The sequence below is a fragment of the Xenopus tropicalis genome, chromosome 3 (assembly GCF_000004195.4).
Source record: "Xenopus tropicalis strain Nigerian chromosome 3, UCB_Xtro_10.0, whole genome shotgun sequence".
Lineage (NCBI taxonomy): Eukaryota > Metazoa > Chordata > Amphibia > Anura > Pipidae > Xenopus > Xenopus tropicalis.
Genome location: NC_030679.2, coordinates 108,024,386 through 108,044,336, shown reverse-complemented (window position 1 = coordinate 108,044,336; position 19,951 = coordinate 108,024,386). Strand labels below are relative to the sequence as shown.

At 41.4% G+C, this 19,951-nt stretch overlaps 1 protein-coding gene across 1 annotated transcript in view; it reads right to left on the bottom strand.

Annotated features, from left to right (window-relative positions):
• man2a2 (mannosidase, alpha, class 2A, member 2) overlaps positions 1 to 12,857 on the bottom strand; it is a 37,585-nt gene extending 24,728 nt beyond the window's left edge. Inside the window, 1 exon segment of the mRNA NM_001006776.1 lies at positions 12,747 to 12,857. The gene's annotated coding sequence lies outside the window, so the exon portion shown is untranslated.
• Positions 12,858 to 19,951: the final 7,094 nt, after the last annotated feature.

Sequence of the window (19,951 nt, the reverse complement as noted above, 5' to 3'; positions counted from 1 at the left end):
ATGACTTGTTTCTGGGTTAAACTTGCTGTTAATGGCATTTTTTGAATTGCAAAAAGTATGCCAATTTCCAAAGCAGCATTTTAAAATTCTGTAGCGCACTGTTGTGGGTTTTAGCTTTTACAAGTGAAGGGTCTTGTATCTTGAAAAACGTATATACATCCTTGTATTGATACTTGGGAGACATGGGGCTATCAAAATTAGTTTTATTTATAAGCATATAATAAAATGTATCTTTGATATGCTTCTGTATATCATGGAAAAAAGTTTGTTTGGATAATTAGATTCCCCATGCTTTTATATATCTATAACCTTGTATGGGGGATGACAGTGTCTGCCATAAAGTGGAAATGGCCTAGATGAGCTCTGCCTCCAACCCGGTAACTCGAACTATACACCTTCGTTAAAATCCCTATTACAAATCGTTGCAACCCTGGCTTAATCTCCTGGTGTCCCTATATGTTTAGTGTAGATGCCAGTAAAGCACTTTGAGCCTCACATCCATGAGAGGAAAAGGTGCTCCTTTAACAGTTACCTCTTTAGGAGCAGGGTTGGTCTGAAATCAGAAAAGTAGGCAGTAAAATGCTACTAGAATTTTTGAATGTTTTCAAGTTCACTTAAATATATTTGTCCTACTCAGTGAAGCGTTTATATTTTTGAAAGGACTGGTTTAATAATGATTTAAAGCTTAGTAAGGAGCAAGATTCAAGAAGATCTAAATTGTGCTATAAAAAGATCAGTAAAACCCAGGACCTTTTTATTTATTCTGCTCTGTTAGCAATGGTTTTCATAAATTCTTCTTTATCAATGCACAATGGAACGGGAAATAACATTTAGTAATAATTACTCGAGTGAATATTTGATTCCTTTTTTTTTTTTTAACCAATGCAGTAATTACCGTTTACTTGCTTAAATGATTTCTAGAAGGTGACTTTTTAATAAATACAATTCTGAATATTTTGCAGGTTTTACAGAATACCCCCACACGTTTGCAAGCAAGCCATAATATTTTCTCTGCTTGCTACGCAGTGTAAAACACTGTTGTGTCCTACTTGGACTAATCACTTGTTAATGATAGGCTGCGTAGAGGGATATAATTAGCCAGTACTTCTGGATCTTTGGCAGAAAATGCATAAGGTTGGCACATTAGAGAGACAAGTGCTGAGCGGAGACCGAGGATTTAAATCAAGTAAGAAAAGGGCACAGAAAGAAAATGAGACAATAATAAAATTGATTATTTGAGACAAAAGCATGCAATTAATACAATTCCCAAACTGTGCCCTCAATGGATTAGTAAAAATGCTTCTTACCCACACACATGTACCCAATTCAAATAATGTGCTAAATTTTTGAAAAACTCTTTAGATTGAATCTGTGATCTAAACATTTAGATTTACTAAACTCTTGTTAAATTAGACAGTCTGTGAAAAATGTATTACTCTTCTTTAGGATTTTAAGTATCCACAGTTCAGTTTCAGTGTAGTTGGCTTTAGACAGGACACCCAATTGCTTTAAATATCTTTATTTGTGAGAGTTTTTCTAAAAGTGAAGTCTAAAGTTAGGTGTTTTAGGCTGGCAGCTCAGTAATCCAGGTACAGACTTTTACAATTTGCTACATTAGTTGGTTCATTTCTCAGCAGCATCTGTGTAATGTTAGCAACTACTGAATCAATAAATAAATAATAGTTGCTTTTAATGATTATTATGTTCAGCAAGTCCAAAGATAAAAAATGTATCAAATAATGTAAGTAAAACAGTCTCTGTGACACCCCCCAAGAGCTACTCTAGGGAGGTGAAAATTGACACTTAAAATTTCAAAATTGGAAAAATTACACAACAATAACCTAACCCTAAAGGGTAGGGCAGGTTTAAGCTGTCAATTCAACCTCGCCAAATGAGCAGATCTTAACATGTATGGCCACATTTAGTTAAATATGTGGAGGGTTAGGCGTAATGGGATAAAGTGGGTGGGGCAGTAAAACTGAAATTTAAGAAGAATAAACATTTGCTTTACATATTTACAGTCCGAGATGTTCTTGAAATTATAGAAAAAATACCAAGGTAGGATTAAAGTGTAACCCAAAGAAACAGGACCAACAGAACTTTTCCAATCCAAAAAGGGATAATACCAAATTGGGCTCCAGTCCTTAAGAAGGATATTAATGAGCTGGAGAGAGTGCAGAGACGTGCAACTAAACTGGTTAAGGGGATGGAAGATTTAAGCTATGAGGTTAGACTGTCGAGGTTGGGGTTGTTTTCTCTGGAAAAGAGGCGCTTGCGAGGGGACATGATTACTCTGTACAAGTACATTAGAGGGGATTATAGGCAGTTGGGGGATGTTCTTTTTTCCCATAAAAACAATCAACGCACCAGAGGTCACCCCTTTAGATTAGAGGAAAGGAGCTTCCATTTGAAGCAGCGTAGGTGGTTTTTCACGGTGAGGGCAGTGAGGTTGTGGAATGCCCTTCCTAGAGATGTGGTAATGGCAGATTCTGTTAATGCCTTTAAGAGGGGCCTGGATGAGTTCTTGATCAATCAGAATATCCAAGGCTATTGTGATACTAATATCTACAGTTAGTACTAGTGGTTGTATTTATAGTTTATGTATGTGAGTGTATAGATTGGTAGGTGTGGGTTGTGTGCTGGGTTTACTTGGATGGGTTGAACTTGATGGACACTGGTCTTTTTTCAACCCTATGTAACTATGTAAATGAAAGTACAGGAAGGTATATATTGCTTTATTTAGGTGAGTAAAATGTAACTTTTATTATGCACAAGTAAAATATAAAAAAGCGATACCCCAGGAAAATAGGAATAGAAACGCAGTATTAACAGAGCTACTGTCCTTATCCAAATAGGCACAATGTTTCCCAAGTCGCACGATATGCAGTGGAACGAAGCAAGTCAAAAAATGTTCTGAAAAACTGCCCAGAACTACAGTCTAATCAACTGACCCACCATTTTTAAATACTGAATAGGATAGCAGCAGAGATCAATACCTTGAGCAGAACACATAAGGGTGATGGTGACTATATCCGGTATTTGCACCTTTTGTGACAACACTCCCCCCATAGTCTGTCTCTGCCTATAAGGTTGCACTACTGGAAGTGCTACGGCTTTAATGGTTTTGGCTTCAGGGATTTACTGTGTTTAAGTGAAAGTGCGTGTCATTTCATATTATCAATCAGCTCAAGTCACTCCTGAACAGAGCTAGAATGTGCCTATACCTTTGGGTTATATATTTTAATCCTACATTTGTATTTTTCCAATATATTTTGGATTTATAAACACCAGTTTATTAAGACTAGTGATTAGTGGATCTGCCGAGAAATTCACAAAATGCTGAAAAGTTTGCAAATGCATTGAAGTGAATGTGTTTTTTCACAGCTACTTTTTTTTTTTTTTACCTGTACCCATTTCATGAGCTAAGAGGGACTCAAATGATGAGACCTTTAACAGGAGCCCTGGCTGAAGGCTGGCCTATAAATGAGGCTTGACCTGAAACAGTTTAGAATTATAATGCAGGATTAGTTGGATGACCACAGTCTGAACAGCCCTAACACAATTTGCAGCATCTGTGAATTAATTAAAGATATACCGTGGAAACGGAGCAATTGATTTATAAGTCATGAAAGGCAATTCTATGTCTTATAGAACTGTACCGATGGCATGTTCCTGCATTTGTGGTAGAAGGATATTAATTGGAGTGGGTATAACAGATTAATTCAGGCTTACTAAGAATCAGTGTGTTCTCAGATTATTCCCATAAACTACACATAGGTTCTCCAATAAGTCTCTGTGCAATAATTGGAAGTGCAGATGTTCCCAATATATTATGCCTAGTAGTCACATTGTGACGATTACTGCTTTCCCAGACTAGTCATACTGACACTAAGTAGAAATTAAAAATATAGTTTATGCCTGACAACATATCATTTTCAAGGTTTAACATAGAGATGGCCCAGCTTGCCGAAGTAATCACTACACAAGAAAGACACTTGGTAGGCTTCCTGGCCCGTAATTATATAACTTATCACATTTAACATGTCTCGGTGTGAAATAGAAATTACTTATCTAGTTTCCTCACGTTACTTATGGTGGCAGTAGAGATTTACACAGGGTAGGAAATGCATTTTGCCCTTTCAGGATGTAAATTCTTACAGAAGCAGTCTGTAAACTATTAAATTCCTGTTTCTTTGTTTTTCTCTAGATGCTGCTCAACTGCTCACTTACCCAGCAATGTACATTCCACACACAACCCAGCAGCCAATGAAGGTATAATGAATAATGCAGGGAAACAGATGGAAATACTGCAACAACTAACAAGTAGTTAGGTAGTCCAAAATATTGATTTTGTTGTAAGCCAGTATTTTCTGTGGCTAGGTGTTATATTTCTGCACTAATTACACAAATACAAAGAAAATGCAGCTTGCTAATGCAAACCCATATATGAAAAGTGAAGTTCAATCTATATAGAAATAAGTGCTAAAATGTTTAGGTCCCTGCCCCATAGAGCTTACAGTTTAATCTAATCATCCGCATGCATGGCCAAACAGGGCTGATCTGTTTGTTTAGGCTACTTAAAAATGGGAATTAACTGAAGCATTAATACATAAAAACACAACATAAAGTAAAAGTGAAACAACCATGTAACAGAGGATAGCTCAGAATAGAGTTTGGGTCTCTGTAAGACATTATTCGGGGATGCCGGACTCTTAGAACTGGACCATATTATCATGCCCGCAGCTGCTGCATATGTGTTTTTGCACTTAGCTTACATTGTTGTCTTCTACTGATACCCTGTAGGGCGGATTGAACCCTTTGAGAGATCATTTTTTCACTTGCTATAGATACAGAAGAGCATTTAAAGGGATTATTCTGTTTAAGGAGAAAAGTATATCCAGTCGTTCCCTGCTGTCAGCTCCTATAACTAGCAAAGATTGGAGAAATGCACCTAGGGGCACATTTATCATTAGAGGCATGGCACCCTTCAAAACAGTGTTTATCAATGCAGATAATTTGCTTGAGAATAGAGGGAGGGTAAAACATCAAGGGATCGACAACACCTCAAAAGACATCTTTAATTTCCCCTGATAATCCCTGATCTGAACATTGTGCTTCAGTGAGAAAACGTCAGTAGTAACCATCAGTGAGCACAAGGCTGGCACTCTGACATGGAAGTGCATCACCAGCACCCCAAAGGGAAATCTCTATTTAGCAGCTGCATCCACTGTGTAAATATCACCCCCACATGCAAAATCCCCTCTCTCTCTCATGCAATAATATTAACAAATAGCTACACACATAACTACTGGCAAACCTACACCATAAGGTTTCATAAACTGTTATGGAACTACAGCTACAATCTTCTAGTGATGAAATCTTTGCCACCCGCCATTAGGCTTATGTCTCAAGATAAGATTAGTCGCCTGCGCTAAATCTTCAATACCACAGGCTACTAATCTCTCTGTTGGCCACAAGCCTTTAGGTGTTTGCCAAAAGGGAGATGTCATTGCTGTACCTAAATGACTTCTTCTAACCCTGCCCATGTCAAAGCTGAGGATATACAGATAATACAATTACAATAGTTACAAGAATGTGTCAGTACCACTTAAAATCCATGGCACCAAACCAAATGCATTAAAACTCTCTCAACTTACCTTTCAGCCATAGAGAAGCTCCTTAAAGAAAAATTAAGGAAAGGGTTTGTGGGTAGGAAAAAGATTGTTTACATTAGTGCTCCAGCCTGTCAGGTTTTGTCCCACCCCAACCCATGGCTGAGAGGTCTCACTGGTTCCCACAAGTAACTAAGGGGCAGTCAAGGTGTGTGCTTTTTACAGCAATATGGCAGAAATATGGAATGTTTAATTATTGCTTTAGAATTAGGAAGAATCAAAGTTAAAGCAAAAGATTTTAATGTGTAGAATATTTGCACTGGATACAAAAACTAATTGTTCCACTTTGTATGTACCAATAAATACAATATGATCAGTAACTCAAAAAAAAAAATGATACATTTGAATGAACCACTCAAGATTGCAGTACTCTTACAGCCAATAAATAACCAGAAAACCCTCTTACATGAGGGCAACATAGGCATCCTGTAGACCAAATCAAAGGAGAACTACAATCACCCCCCCCCCCAGCTATAAAAGCCCCCTTACCTTGTCATTGATTCCAACTAATTTATAAATAATCCTATTGGGTTTATTTAATGTTTATACACTTTTTTAGTAAAATTATGGTATGGAGATCCAAATTGTTGCAAGACCCCTTATCCAGAAAACCCCAGGTCCCTAGCATTCTGGATAATAGGCCCTATACCTGTATAACCATCCCCAGTTTGTAGGATAAATTCTCCAAATGCAAAGCATCCACTTGAGCCACACTTGTAATAAAAGGTGCTACGTTTTCCCAGGAGCAGCAACCTATAGCAACAATACGCTATTGCTATAAACGGATGACCAGTTGATTTTACTTGCTGGTTGGTTGCTATGGGTTACTTCTCCCGGGCAAACTTAGTGTCTTTTATTATACAACTCCACCAGAGACAATTCTTAAATATCCTCCTTGTCCACTGGTGTATTTTCTTTTTTTAAATTTGAAAAGTAGCTCAGGATATACTCATAATATATTATAGCAAACTATTAAATGAAACACCATTTAATTAATAATGTATCTCTTTCAGCATATTCCCTTAAAGAGAGAATAGAGTATGAGTACAACTCTTATTGAAGGCATTTATAAAGCTTAAGTTAACAGAGGTTTCAGATCTATGGGATCTTGGCTGACTGTAGGAACTCATCTGAGTGCTGCAATAAGCTTATTCTATCAGACTAATAGACTAATTAACTGTTTCCATATATATACACATTAGAATTAAAAAACATTTAAAGCTGAGGCACTGGGGGGGGGGGGGCAAAAGTTAGGGCTGGGATTTTTCTCAGAGCACCACGGAGCAATTCTTTTCTTCTGCTTCATCTTTCTTTTCTACCCTGGGGTTGATGCAAGTGAAATAAATGCTAAGTTCAGCTTTTCACTTTCATGCACCAGCATGAAAAAAGAAAAAGCAGGAAGACAATTGCTCCATGGTGCTCACTGAAAAGATCACCGGCTGGGGCAGTTTTCTGCTAACAGGAGCACCATTCAGAAGTATCAGGTAAGTATATACAATCACTGGGGGGTACTCAGTGATTTCAACCTTTCCTTTAGGGTGAGGACACACAGATCTACTAGCAGAAGCTACAATGCTGATCATTTACTGCTGATTTTCTCTACGTGTGTTTTAGCAGAGGCAATTATCAGCATTGTCTATGGCAAGGACGTCTATGCCCACTTCCAGCCATATCCACAGAGTTAAATGGGAAAATCAACCTCCATCTTTCCCAATGCAGGAAGTGGTATCCAATAGGAGATATACAATATCTAGGTGTGTATATCAAACACACTGCATGTAAATACTGACCAAGGTAAAGAGGGCCCTGCTCAATATAGCTTACAATCTAAAATATGCTATTTGTAACATTAGCCTTAAAATACAGCTTCATTCAGACAGCAGAGAAATCACTATGAATGCCCTTTGTCAATGGAGCTTCAAAGACAACAGATTGGCATTGAATAATATCTACTGAATACAATGCCATCTTACTTACCTAGTTAGAAAAATTCTAAGTGCATATATCTTGTGGCAGCCCAGACTCTGCACACAATGCACATCACAGCTAATCACAAGTTTGCTATGGTTATTAAGTCATATTTCTGTGAAGCTCAGGAGACAGGAGATAAAGAATATATTGTGAATACTAAACTTCTGCATTATTCGCCCAGGGTGAGGATGGGTTTGGTTTTTTTTAAACTTACATCAACAGCTGTCAAGGAACTGTTAAAGTTTGCCTTGCTATGAACTTTTTGTACAGTATGTTATCAATGGCGTACTATAAGGAATTCTCAATTGGTATTCCTATTTTATGTGATGTAATTATTATATTTGGGCATGTATTCATTGAAAACAAATGATCCAATGAAATCTGTGTGTGGCAAAAGTAAACGAATAGCGTTCTTGTGACTCCCTTGTGCAGCAATAACTGTTGCTCAGTCCTGCACATCAACTCAGAGGAATTTTAGCCTATTCCTCCATACAGAACTGCTTTAGCCCTTGGATTATTGATATGCAGGTCAAGAAATCCTTGACCCGCACTTGACCCTAACCCGCCCGCTCCCAAACCTAACCCTACACAGCTTCTTCCCTCTACTTATAGACCCGCACCTGCCCCACCCCACAATGACATCACAAAAGGGGCAGGGCGTGTCGTGTGCACGCCTATAAATTAGAGACTTGAAAATGGAAGATGGCAGTGTGAGGTCACGGGCAGGGAGGGTGAGCAGAAAAGCTTGACCCAAACCCGCCTGCAAACCACAACTGATGTGCTGAGGTCGGCCCGAACCCGCCCCACCTGCGGGTATCGGGCCAACCCACACATCAATACCTTGGATGTTGGATGGTGAGTTCCCTCACATGAACCGCTTACTTTAGGTCTTTCCACAACATTTCAATTGAATTAAGGTCAGGACTTTGACTTGGCCATTCCAGAACATTAGCTTTACTTCTTTAGCCACTCTTTGGTAGAACAACTTGTGTTTTGCTGCATGACCCACTGTTTCTTAAGATTCCACTTTCAGACAGATGAAATTGTTTCATCAATGATGGCAAGCAGTCCAGGCCCAGATGCATCAAAACAGACCCAAACCAGTAAAACTCCCACCACGTTTCACAGATGGGATTGTTATGCTGGAATGCAGTGTTTTTCTTTCTCCAATTGTAATGCTTCTCATTTGAGCCAAAAAGTTCTATTTTGACCTCATCCGTCTCCAAAACATTTTTCCAGTAACCTGCTGGTTTGTCCACGTGATACTTAGCAAACTGTACACAGTGAGCAATATTTCTAGGTAAGACCAGAGGCTTTCTCTTTGCTACCCCGCCATACACACCATAGCTGTTCAATACACACCATAGCTGTTCAGTGTGTTTTCTCAGACACCTACTTTGTTCATACAACATTCACAAATGTGTTGTAAGTGCCGGAACTCCTTTCTTTAAATAAAACAGGGTCTCTAACTCCTATCTGTCACCCCATTGACTGAAAACACCAGACTCTTATTTCCAACAAATAATATGATAATTCTAAGGATTCACTAACTTTTTCTAGATATGTTTTTCAGATAGGTTATTTGGTCTTTTTTTTAAAATAAATACATGCCCAAATATAAATGTGTTTTACTAGGTTTTCTTCAACTACTCTTCGGACTTCTATTTTTTTTTTTTGAAAAACATCAGATGATGTCTTAGGTCACATTCATTTGAAAATATAGAAAATTTTAACGGGTTCACAAGCTTTAGAGAACCAGTGTACATAGAGCTGGGCGGTATGACCAAAAATTTATATAACGGTATTTTTCAAAATTATATCGGTGTCACGGTATTTGACGGTATTTTTTTTTTCCATGCATGATTAGGTGTTAACCCCATTTCCTAATAAATTAGAGAATAATTACTGCAGTATTGAAAGGCAAGCAAAGGATCGGCAACAGAAAGTCGTAAGGTAAATCAGGCAGGCTTAGTTTCCCAGGCAAGGCCGCAGACAACATAGCACAGGAGGAGACGTTTGATAGCTTTAAATAACCCCCACGCATGCGCAGAACCGGCGCCGTCAGCGTGTCGTGGACGTGCACGCTTTGACATGTACGTGCGTCAAACGGGATGCGCACGCGCACGCAAGCAGGCGCGCGAGACCGGGCCGCGCGGGTGAGTACCCCGACACCCCGGTATTGCAGTATCTGAAAAATGAATATAGTTTTTAAAAAAACACCGGCATTCGGTATTAAATGGTATATCGCCCAGCCCTAAGTGTACATATGGTGTATTTTTATTTTTCAAATAAATATTTTGGATTCAGTACTATTTAATATGTGTGGAAGATGAATCATGGCAACCTATTCTGTACCAGGCCCAGACTGGGATTCTAAATCTGGCTTCTGTGTACTTGAAATGCCAGAGCCCAACAGCCCCCCACCAACCCACTAAATAGTGACTGTCTATAAAATACAGTATTACAGCAGCTCCTCAGGCATTTTCCAGACTCTACAGATTGCCAGTCCAGGCCTGCTCTGTAGCTGTAACTATCATTCTTGTGTATGAGTAAGATCTCAAGCACAAGGTGATCAACATTCAGCAGAATCAGAAAGAAATGGCAATTTACAATACAGTATACAAAACGGTCATCACTACCTTTAAATATAATGTACCGGCAAATTGGGTTTCTGATAAAGGTGCAGTACACTTCATGACAGGTCTAATCCCCCCATATGTTATAAAATGCACAAAACTTACCCGGTGCAGAAACCCACGAAAACCAATCAAGTTTGCTTTTAAGCAGATAACTAGTATATGCTATCTGCCACGAAAACCAATCATGTTTGCTTTTAAGCAGATAACTAGTAAATGGTATCTGCTGATTGGTTGCTGTAGTTTAGACCAGTGATTTCACATTTTATTACATATCCCCAGAAATTCTTACACCATGTTAGAAACATACTTCTGTGTGGCAGTGAAGGCTACCATGCAAGCTCTCGTTGGCTCACTCTGCACTGGTTTCATTATGATCAAATAAGTGCACAGTCACTAGACATCGATAGGAGGATTTTTTTTTTATATGGTAATAAAATTATTAAATATTCACCTAATTTCAAGCCCACTGGTCTGTGCATGGAACCCAAACAATTTTCTATGAAAGGTATCTATGACCAATACCTGACTGGGGCACACTAGAATGAAGGGGACATATATTGCTTGGGTGCAGTGCCCCATGTTTCCTAATCACGATGGGTAAACTGGCATCAGTATGTACAGATACCTGCTCCATATAGATCTGTTGACAAATGAGAGTGATAGGGTTGCAGTGTAACAGCTGTCATTGTTTTGACATACCAACATGGACATGTGGCTGATAGCTCATTACAGACTCAAAGAATGGCCACTGATCAGTCAAGTCATTGTAAACTGGTCTTCACTTAGGTCTGAATAGTCATTAGTTCCCAGCTTCTGAGGAGGAATAACTAAGCTAAAATGTGGAGGGGAGGCCATGGGCACTGCTCGGGCTTGTATAACAAATATGTCAATGCATAATAATTTGTGCCAAAAGTTGCAAGCTTTACTTGCACATTTCTTGCACACAAGCTCTTAATAATAGCCCAAGAGTGCAAGGGGATATAAAATGTCATGTGGTGTGATAAGACTGGTCTTTATTCAAAAAAAAAAAAAAGCCTGGCAGAGAATTTACTTATTTCCCACAGTCTATCTGCATTTTTCCTTAACTGATGTACTGAAGGGTGTTTTCCATACAAAACACCCTAAATTCACCAATGAGAAACTGTATGGTTGTTTTTTGTTTCACTGCTCACCAGGGGGGAATGAGACAGATCCTGGGAGGGCTCCCCTCACTCCTCACATCACAATACAGAGACATACCCAGAGCCTCCAACAACCAGAGCAGATGGTACTATTTGCAGCAGTTTCTGCAGTGATTTACAGCAATTCCATGAAAGATCAGAAGAGGTTTTTAACCTAACCATTACAATTTTAATAGTGACAGGGGAAGCTTCTTTCTAACTGCATAAACCAGAATTGGGCAACCTGTGGTCCTAAAAGTGCCAATTCATGGCACAACTCAGTAATAATCATTAGAAGGAGTATATATAAACAATGCAGAAGAACAGCGCTTACAGGGTTTGCTTAATCAGTCATCCAAAGGTTTATTTTGTTCAATGTTTCGGTCCCAATTGTTTGACAAAGGACCAAAATGTTAAGCAAAATAAACCTTTGGATGCCTGATTCAGCAAACCCTGTAAGTGCTGTTCTTCTGCATTATATTTGTTGTTTCTCAGCTAAGGTACCCAGATAAAACAACTGTTTATGGTGTGCATATATATATATATATATATATATATATATATACACACACACAAACACAAACACACAAGTATGTACCATGTACATGTGTGTTTATGATACTCACTAGTTAACCTGAGACCATTGCTAGGGAAAGTTGCTCATCTGAGAAATTAGCACTTAAGCAGCATGGGTATTCTGAATCAATGGCACAATGTCTGGATGTAAGTATATAATGAGATCCATAAAGCCACTTATTGCAATTTAGTGCTGATAGTAAAATGCCCACATGTGAGTGCTGGGCAGTTTACCCAGCAAGTTTTGTGCTGACAGGTGAGTGGCAAGGACAGAATGCCATATTGCTGGTACAAGTGGCTGTAGGGGAGACTCAGGGTGCCTAAGCCCTGGCATTCTCTCCTGGTGCATATCGCCTGCTTATTTCTAAGGCACAAGAGTAGGTATGTGCCCATAACTACTTGACCCACAAACACTGGCTGCTTGTGACTTGGCCTGGTACATTACACTCACACTATTTACAAAAGCCTTTGCCCCACACAGAATACATGTTTAGCAACTGGACTGCAAATGGGTCCCTGCTGTGCAACAGATACATGTACTGCGCTCTCTTTAGAACTGTGTATCCTGTACCGTTCCTTCTTCAGGGACCAAGAAGGCTAGTACTGCTTGCCAACACATAACCCCAGCGCTCCAAGCGCTATTCCCATAGGCTATACACTATTTGACAGTTAAAGGGACAGCCACACAGGTGCAGAGTGCAAAACAATATTGCAGGCATGCATCATACCGCTCAACACTCCCGCCTTTCGCGGGACAATCCCGATATTCTTAACGCAGCCCGCAATCCTTGATCGCTGCTTACACGTCCCGCAACCCCGTTATTATCCAGCTTCTCGGCTTCAGTCGGACAGCGAGTACCGATGTCAAATCTCTCATCTCGCGAGAGTGTGTGTGTATATAAGCGCAGTGACGCGCCGGGGAGCCGCCTTGGGGGAGTGACGAGCAGTGACTGAGTGCCTCCCTGCCTCACTCTTACACAGGCATAAGCTTTATGTAGTGTTGGTTGCTTGCCATGCCCTCTCTCATCAGAGCCTCAGTTCCCAATCATAACTATTCTAATTAATTATTTCTAATAATAATTATAATAATAATAATAATAATAATTCTAATTAATTATTATAAACTATTCTAACTAATTCAATGTTTTATTTGCTTGCTTAGGCCCACCAGGATACCAGGAAAACTCCTGTGGACCCAGGTGTCAGTGGGCCCTGACGTTTCTAACTATTCAGCCTATATCATCGTTATTCCCTGCTTCTGTGTGGGGATAAGGAAGCTTGATAGATGGAAGAATAGAGTATAGTATGTAGAGAAAAGAGACTAGGATAATAAAGAGTTTGAGGGAGGAGAGGAGGAGGTGGGCTCCTGCCATCTCAGTCCCACACTGACAGTACCTAATACTTATCAGTGCCTGGTCTCCCAATTTGACTAGTGGGGAACTTTTTTATTGTAAAGAAATGGCAGAATTTTCACAATTAAGGAACAAAGTAATGGCATATTTTGTAGAGGACATGGTGAAATTGACCTAAAGTAATCTTTATGCTTGGTTTATGCCGGTTATAAAGCGGACATGTGCAGGTTTCTTGTCAGTTCCACAGTAGAAAGTTTTGGGGACCCAAAGTGGCATAGGTGAAGAGGTGTCAACTGGATGTTCACCCTTGGTAGAGGGGCACCAGTGTTACCCACACACAGACTTCAAGTTATTTTAAGTTTCAGTCCCACTCGGATGCTGAAGGGGTAAGTGCGGAGCGGGTGGGGGCGGGGGGGGCTTAGGGCTGCTGCCTCAGCTGGAACCACCTCTAGGCCAGCTTTTGTTGCAATTTATGGTGCATGGGACATTTTGTCACATTAAAGGAGAAGGAAAGGCTAGTAAAGAGTTAATCCCAAGCTGCAGGCATACCTTCAGTTGTCTCAATAGTGCCCTTAAGTCTCCCCATATTTCTCCCGTTCAGAAGATCAGAAGCCAAACGGAGAAAAAACGCTGAGCTGGGTAAAGAGGATTCCCATAATGCATCGCTCCTGCACAGACCAGGACTGTAGGCAGCGCATGCGAATGTCTCTCTTCAGTGAGTGCGCACAAGCAGGCATGCTCCTCTTCCATCAGACCCTCTGCACAGTACTGCACGTCGTGCTCGCCTCGGGGGGCGGGATTTGCGCAGGCACATTAGGTTAATGGCGCCATATTGGACTAATTTAAATATCCAACATGGCGGCCGCAATGAGCGATGTATATTGAGAAGTCAAAACGGGCACTGCTGCAAATAGATAGGACATTAAGGTACAAAAAGGTAGTGATCAGCTAAATGGACTTCAGGACTTTTGATTTATGGGGTTGAGAGGTTAACCCTTTCCTTCTCCTTTAAATCTGCACTACAATGAGTGACAAAGTGGTAAAATGACCCACTGTTGGGCTATACATGTAACCCTAATTTGGCCAGTATTTGCCAATTCCGGCTAGTAGTTATGAGTACGGGCAAATGTGACTCCAACGCGCAGATGGGGCCTTCGCAAAATGGAAGGTATGCACTTGTGAGATGCTGCTGAACTTCAACTCTCCACTGCCACAGATTTCATATAATGTAATTATGGACGCCAGAGGTTCTTTTGCATTGAACTAGAACTTGGTTTACTGATGGTACACAGCATTTGCAGGGTTAATACTCACAGCATTGAGGTAGAATAACACATATGTCAAATGCAGTTGCAAAATGGCAGAACAGTGTAGCACCGCGGTGGAGATAGATGTGGGATAATAGCCGAGAGTCCCAACAGTGTCTACCTTTACTGGACCGGATCCCTACAGCCAACGGTGGTTCAGGGGTTAAAACTAGCCTGACTCATGTGTCTGAACTGTGGTCCCTACAGTAAGGCAGCAGAGCCTTGGGTGTGCTAAACCCACTAAATTCTCCTTTGTTGGAGCACACAGCTGCTCTTGCTAAATAACCATGAACTAAGTCACACTCCTAGGGGCACATTTACTAATGCACGAACTGGCCGAATGCATCCGAATGCGTTTTTTTCGTAAGGATCGGTATTTTGTGATTTTTCGTAAAAAATTGTTGCGACTTTTTCGTAGCCGTTACGACTGTTTCGCAAAATGTTGCGACTTTTTCGTAGCATTACGACTTGCGCGAAAAGTCGCGACTTTTTCGCAGCTTTTGCGCCGAGTACGAAAGATTCAGATTCATTCAAGCTTCAGTATGGTGACTTTTCTTGGACCAGGTTGGAGCTGCAGAGTGCCATTGAGCCCTATGGGAGACTTTCCTTGGGCCAGGTTGGAGCTGCAGAGTGCCATTGAGCCCTATGGGAGGCTTTCCTTGGGCCGGGTTGGAACTGCAGAGTGCCATTGAGCCCTATGGGAGACTTTCCTTGGGCCAGGTTGGAGCTGCAGAGTGCCATTGAGTCCTATGGGAGACTTTCCTTGGGCCAGGTTGGAGCTGCAGAGTGCCATTGAGTCCTATGGGAGACTTTCCTTGGGCCAGGTTGGAGCTGCAGAGTGCCATTGAGCCCTATGGGAGACTTTCCTTGGGCCAGGTTGGAGCTGCAGAGTGCCATTGAGCCCTATGGGAGACTTTCCTTGGGCCGGGTTGGAGCTGCAGAGTGCCATTGAGTCCTATGGGAGACTTTCCTTGGGCCGGGTTGGAGCTGCAGAGTGCCATTGAGTCCTATGGGAGACTTTCCTTGGGCCGGGTTGGAGCTGCAGAGTGCCATTGAGTCCTATGGGAGACTTTCCTTGGGCCAGGTTGGAGCTGCAGAGTGCCATTGAGCCCTATGGGAGACTTTCCTTGGGCCAGGTTGGAGCTGAAGAGTGCCATTGAGCCCTATGGGAGACTTTCCTTGGGCCAGGTTGGAGCTGCAGAGTGCCATTGAGCCCTATGGGAGACTTTCCTTGGGCCAGGTTGGAGCTGCAGAGTGCCATTGAGCCCTATGGGAGACTTTCCTTGGGCCAGGTTGGAGCTGCAGAGTGCCATTGAGCCCTATGGGAGACTTTCCTTGGGCCAGGTTGGAGCTGCAGAGTGCCATTGAGTCCTATGGGAGGCTTCCAAAATCAGGCTAAGTCTGAAAGTTTTGCCCGCAGTTTCCGAGCGCTCAATACGAAAAAGTCGCGACAAGATATGAGCATATCGTAACGGCTACGAAAAAGTTGCGACTTTTCGCGCAAGTCGTAATGGTTACGAAAAAGTCACGTCAATTTCCGAAAAGTCGTAACGGCGACGAAAAAAAATCGCAAAAATACGAAAAAGACGCAAAATGTTCGTTTTCCAATCGGAATTTTTCCAATTCGGATTCGAATTTGTGTCTTAGTAAATCAGCCCCTAGAGCGTGCTATCCTGCAGATAACTTCACCTCACTCACGGGGTCCCTAGGGCACAGGCTTCTGGGCCTAGTTGAGGTCCCAGGCTCAATATGCACCACCTTCTGTTGGTGATAGGAATGCCAAAGAGGAAGTGCCCACACCCTGCATAACACTATATTGAAGCTTGCAGGAAGTGGTCATCCTAACTAAGGGCCAATAAGTGAATAGCTAAAGTTAACATAACATTCTTCATAGTAACAACAGATAGAGAAGTGTAGGGGTAAGGAGCTTTAACCATATGGGTCCCTACATTCACTATTCACCTTTACATTAATCATTACTATGATGTAGAGCAGGGATCCCCAACCAGTGGCTCCTGAGGAACATGTTGCTTACCAACCACCTGGATGTTGCTCTCAGTGCCTCCAAACCAGGTAATTATTTTTGAATAATTGTCTTTTTTCAACCCAACTTACTATGTTACTATGAATAAAAACAAGATTTACTACCAAATAAAGCCCCCTGTAAGCTGATAGTGGGCATAGAGGCTGCCTAATAGGCAATCTTAGCCCTTATTTGGCACCTCTATGAACTGTTATGATGCTTGTGTTGCTCTCAAAGTCTTTTTACATTGGACTGTTGCTCACAAGTAAGAAAGGTTGGGGATCTCTGATTGTAAGGAACCTGGGCGGCGTCTGCAGCGTGGACTTCCGCCTGGCCGCAAGATGGTGCATTCTGTTGCGGGGCGCGTCCTGTCGCTGGCGCATAAAAAGTCGCCAGAGGCCTAGAGCTGACCTATACAAGCAGAATAGTGCAGTGAAGCTAGAAGGCACCATCTTCGAAACCTTTGTGTTCTCGGTGCATGCGCAGTTAAAGATACACCGTTATTAGCTTTAACTGCGCATGCGCCAGCAAGATCTGTGTTGCCAACCTGATCTAGATTCAGAAGATGGTGCTTACTACCTTTGTTGCACTATTCTGCTTGTATAGGTCAACTTTACTAACAGAGACACTGTTCACTGAAATAGACTCTGCGGGGAGGGAGCAGGCAGGGGGCTCATTAGATGGCAGTGGATGGGGCTTTTGTCTGGGGGGGGTTTAGATCTTCTATTTTTGTAAGTTGGCCTATTCAACAAGATATATTTAAACTCATTCATAAATTAGGGCTTTACGGGCCCTTTTACACCTCTATATAATGTTCCTCTTGCAGTACCGACACTTACTGTGAAAGGTTGATAAGGTGCAAGCAGTCCATAGTATTTCGCTTTACCTGGATAAGGCTGAGGCAAATAAATGTGATGTATTCCACTACCTTAGGTTTTATGTCACATGGATAGATCAGCTAGGAACAGCCTTTGCTATTTCTGATTGCAGCTCATTTCTTATCAGAGACAACACAATATATAGTATTTCTAGCCTGCTACATGTAGAAGCTACTAAACGTTGTGTGTGGCATAAGCCGAACATTTTTCATAGCATAAAGAAGACTTTACAGCAAAGATATTGATTCTGGAAACATTACTTTATTTAGAGACGGTAGATTGTAATGCAGCAGCTAAGAGATAGTGTAATACAAGTCAAGAAAGAATAACTAATGCGGGAGTGCAGTTCTCCAATTGGTGCTAACACAACAGTGATTTAATTAATGTACTATTACCAAATCCTTATGTAATGATATCAATTTTACATGGGTTTATCCTATAGGCTAAAGCTCACCCACTGGGTTTTTGAAGCAAAAGCCAGGATAATAGCTGATCAGATTCCCAACCACAGACCAGTTTCTCTCTTCTTGGGGCTCATCAGTGTAGTGCAGGGTTTTACGATCAGCTTAGGTAGAGCCAGGAGTGGGGATTCAAGAACAAGTGAAAGGGAGGAATTCACAAAAGTGGACAGAGCCCTTTTTTGGAGTAAAAGTGGTGGAAAAACTGGTGGAAAACACTTTCTCCAGATTCACAAACAGAAATCCGTCTAAATTCTGACTCAACCGCCACCGTTCCATTTTTGGTGAAAGAAAGGCAATTTATAGACACTTTTGTGAATTTGTCGTTAAAACGACATTTATACGTCGGTTTAACGACATTTTTTCCAGACATTTTCTAAATGGAGTAAAGCTCAGTGTAACTGTCAGACCAATTTTAAGATCTTCTATTTTGCTTTGTTTCCCCCAGTCTCCATCTCACACCTCTGGTAGGGGCCCTATTAGGGCGTCATTAACATATTAATGGGGATTAGCAGCCTATTGTTAGGGGACAAGTTTCTGTCTAACCCTAGAACAATAGGTGCAAAAAGCCTCATTAACATTTTATAAACAAGTTAAACACTGATTAAAAAAAAGTTTAATTTATATCTTAAGCTGGCCATACACGCACTGATAATATCGTACGAAACCACGTTTCATACGATATTCAGTGCGTGTGTGGCAAGTCGGCGAGTCGACTGATATTGCAGGCGGCCAGGTTAAAAGATTTTGAAAGGGCGCCATAGAAGGCGCCTGAGCAAAATCTGCCTTCAGGGCTGAATCAGCAGAAATCCTATTGTTTCTACCTCCTTATCTGCTGTTTCAGCCCTGAACGGTTAGTGGGCGATTGTACGATCTTTCGTGCGACCGAAATCGCCACGTGTGTGGCCACCTTTATATATAAAAAGTTTTCTTTGCATTGCATTATTCTGCTAGTTTTAGCTTAATGAATAAGGCAATAACATTTTGAGTAAATATATTGTATACATTTTTATTTAACGGAAAAGTAAAGCCACCCAGGCAAATTTTTAGTTTTATCAGCAGTGCCCCCTCTTTAATCACTTCACTGACATTTGCCCCAACTTATTTGTGCCCCCATAGCATGTTCCAGAACTTGACAGCATTGGCCCCTCACCTTTAGCTGTGTCCCTTCTGTTCCCAGCAGCCATATTGGTAATCAGCGAACAGCACATGCACACTGGCACATAAACTGGGATATTGGGGTACAAGGTAGAACTGGCCCAACAGGGCACTGGATAAAAACCCACTGGGCCCACTTACCACTTTTGTGAATTCCCCCCATAAAGGTTGAGGAGATATGTATGCAAATAGACCAACGGGTCTGTAGTTGGGAATCTGATCAGCTATTATCCTGGCTTTTGCTTCAAAAACCCAGTGGGTAAGCATTAGTCTATTGGATAAACCCATGTATTGGTATTTTTTTAGGAGCCTTAAGGAATTTGTTCCCAGAATCCCTTTGTTCCCAGAATCCCAGAATTTGTTCCCAGAATCCCAGGTCTCCTCAATAAAAACTATTAGCAGATAGTACACTGGCTGAGCCAAGCACTGTTTGATAGGCAGTATGTTAGATCAGCGGTTCTCAACCTGTGGGTCAGGACCCCTTTGGGGGTCGAACGACCCTTTCACAGGGGTCGCCTAAAACCATCGAAAAACACATATTTCCGATGGTCTTAGGAACCGAGACACCACTCCTGTATCCGTGTCCAGGCGGGTCGGGACCTGGCGTGATGAAGTAATCAGTAATCATGATACCCTATACTACTAAGTTAGCAGCTACATATTTAGCCCACTGTCCTTCCTGGGTGGTGAGCCCTACCAAGAAGTAAAATAGGAACCCACTGAAAATAACTTGCCCCTTGCATACACAGCCACGCCC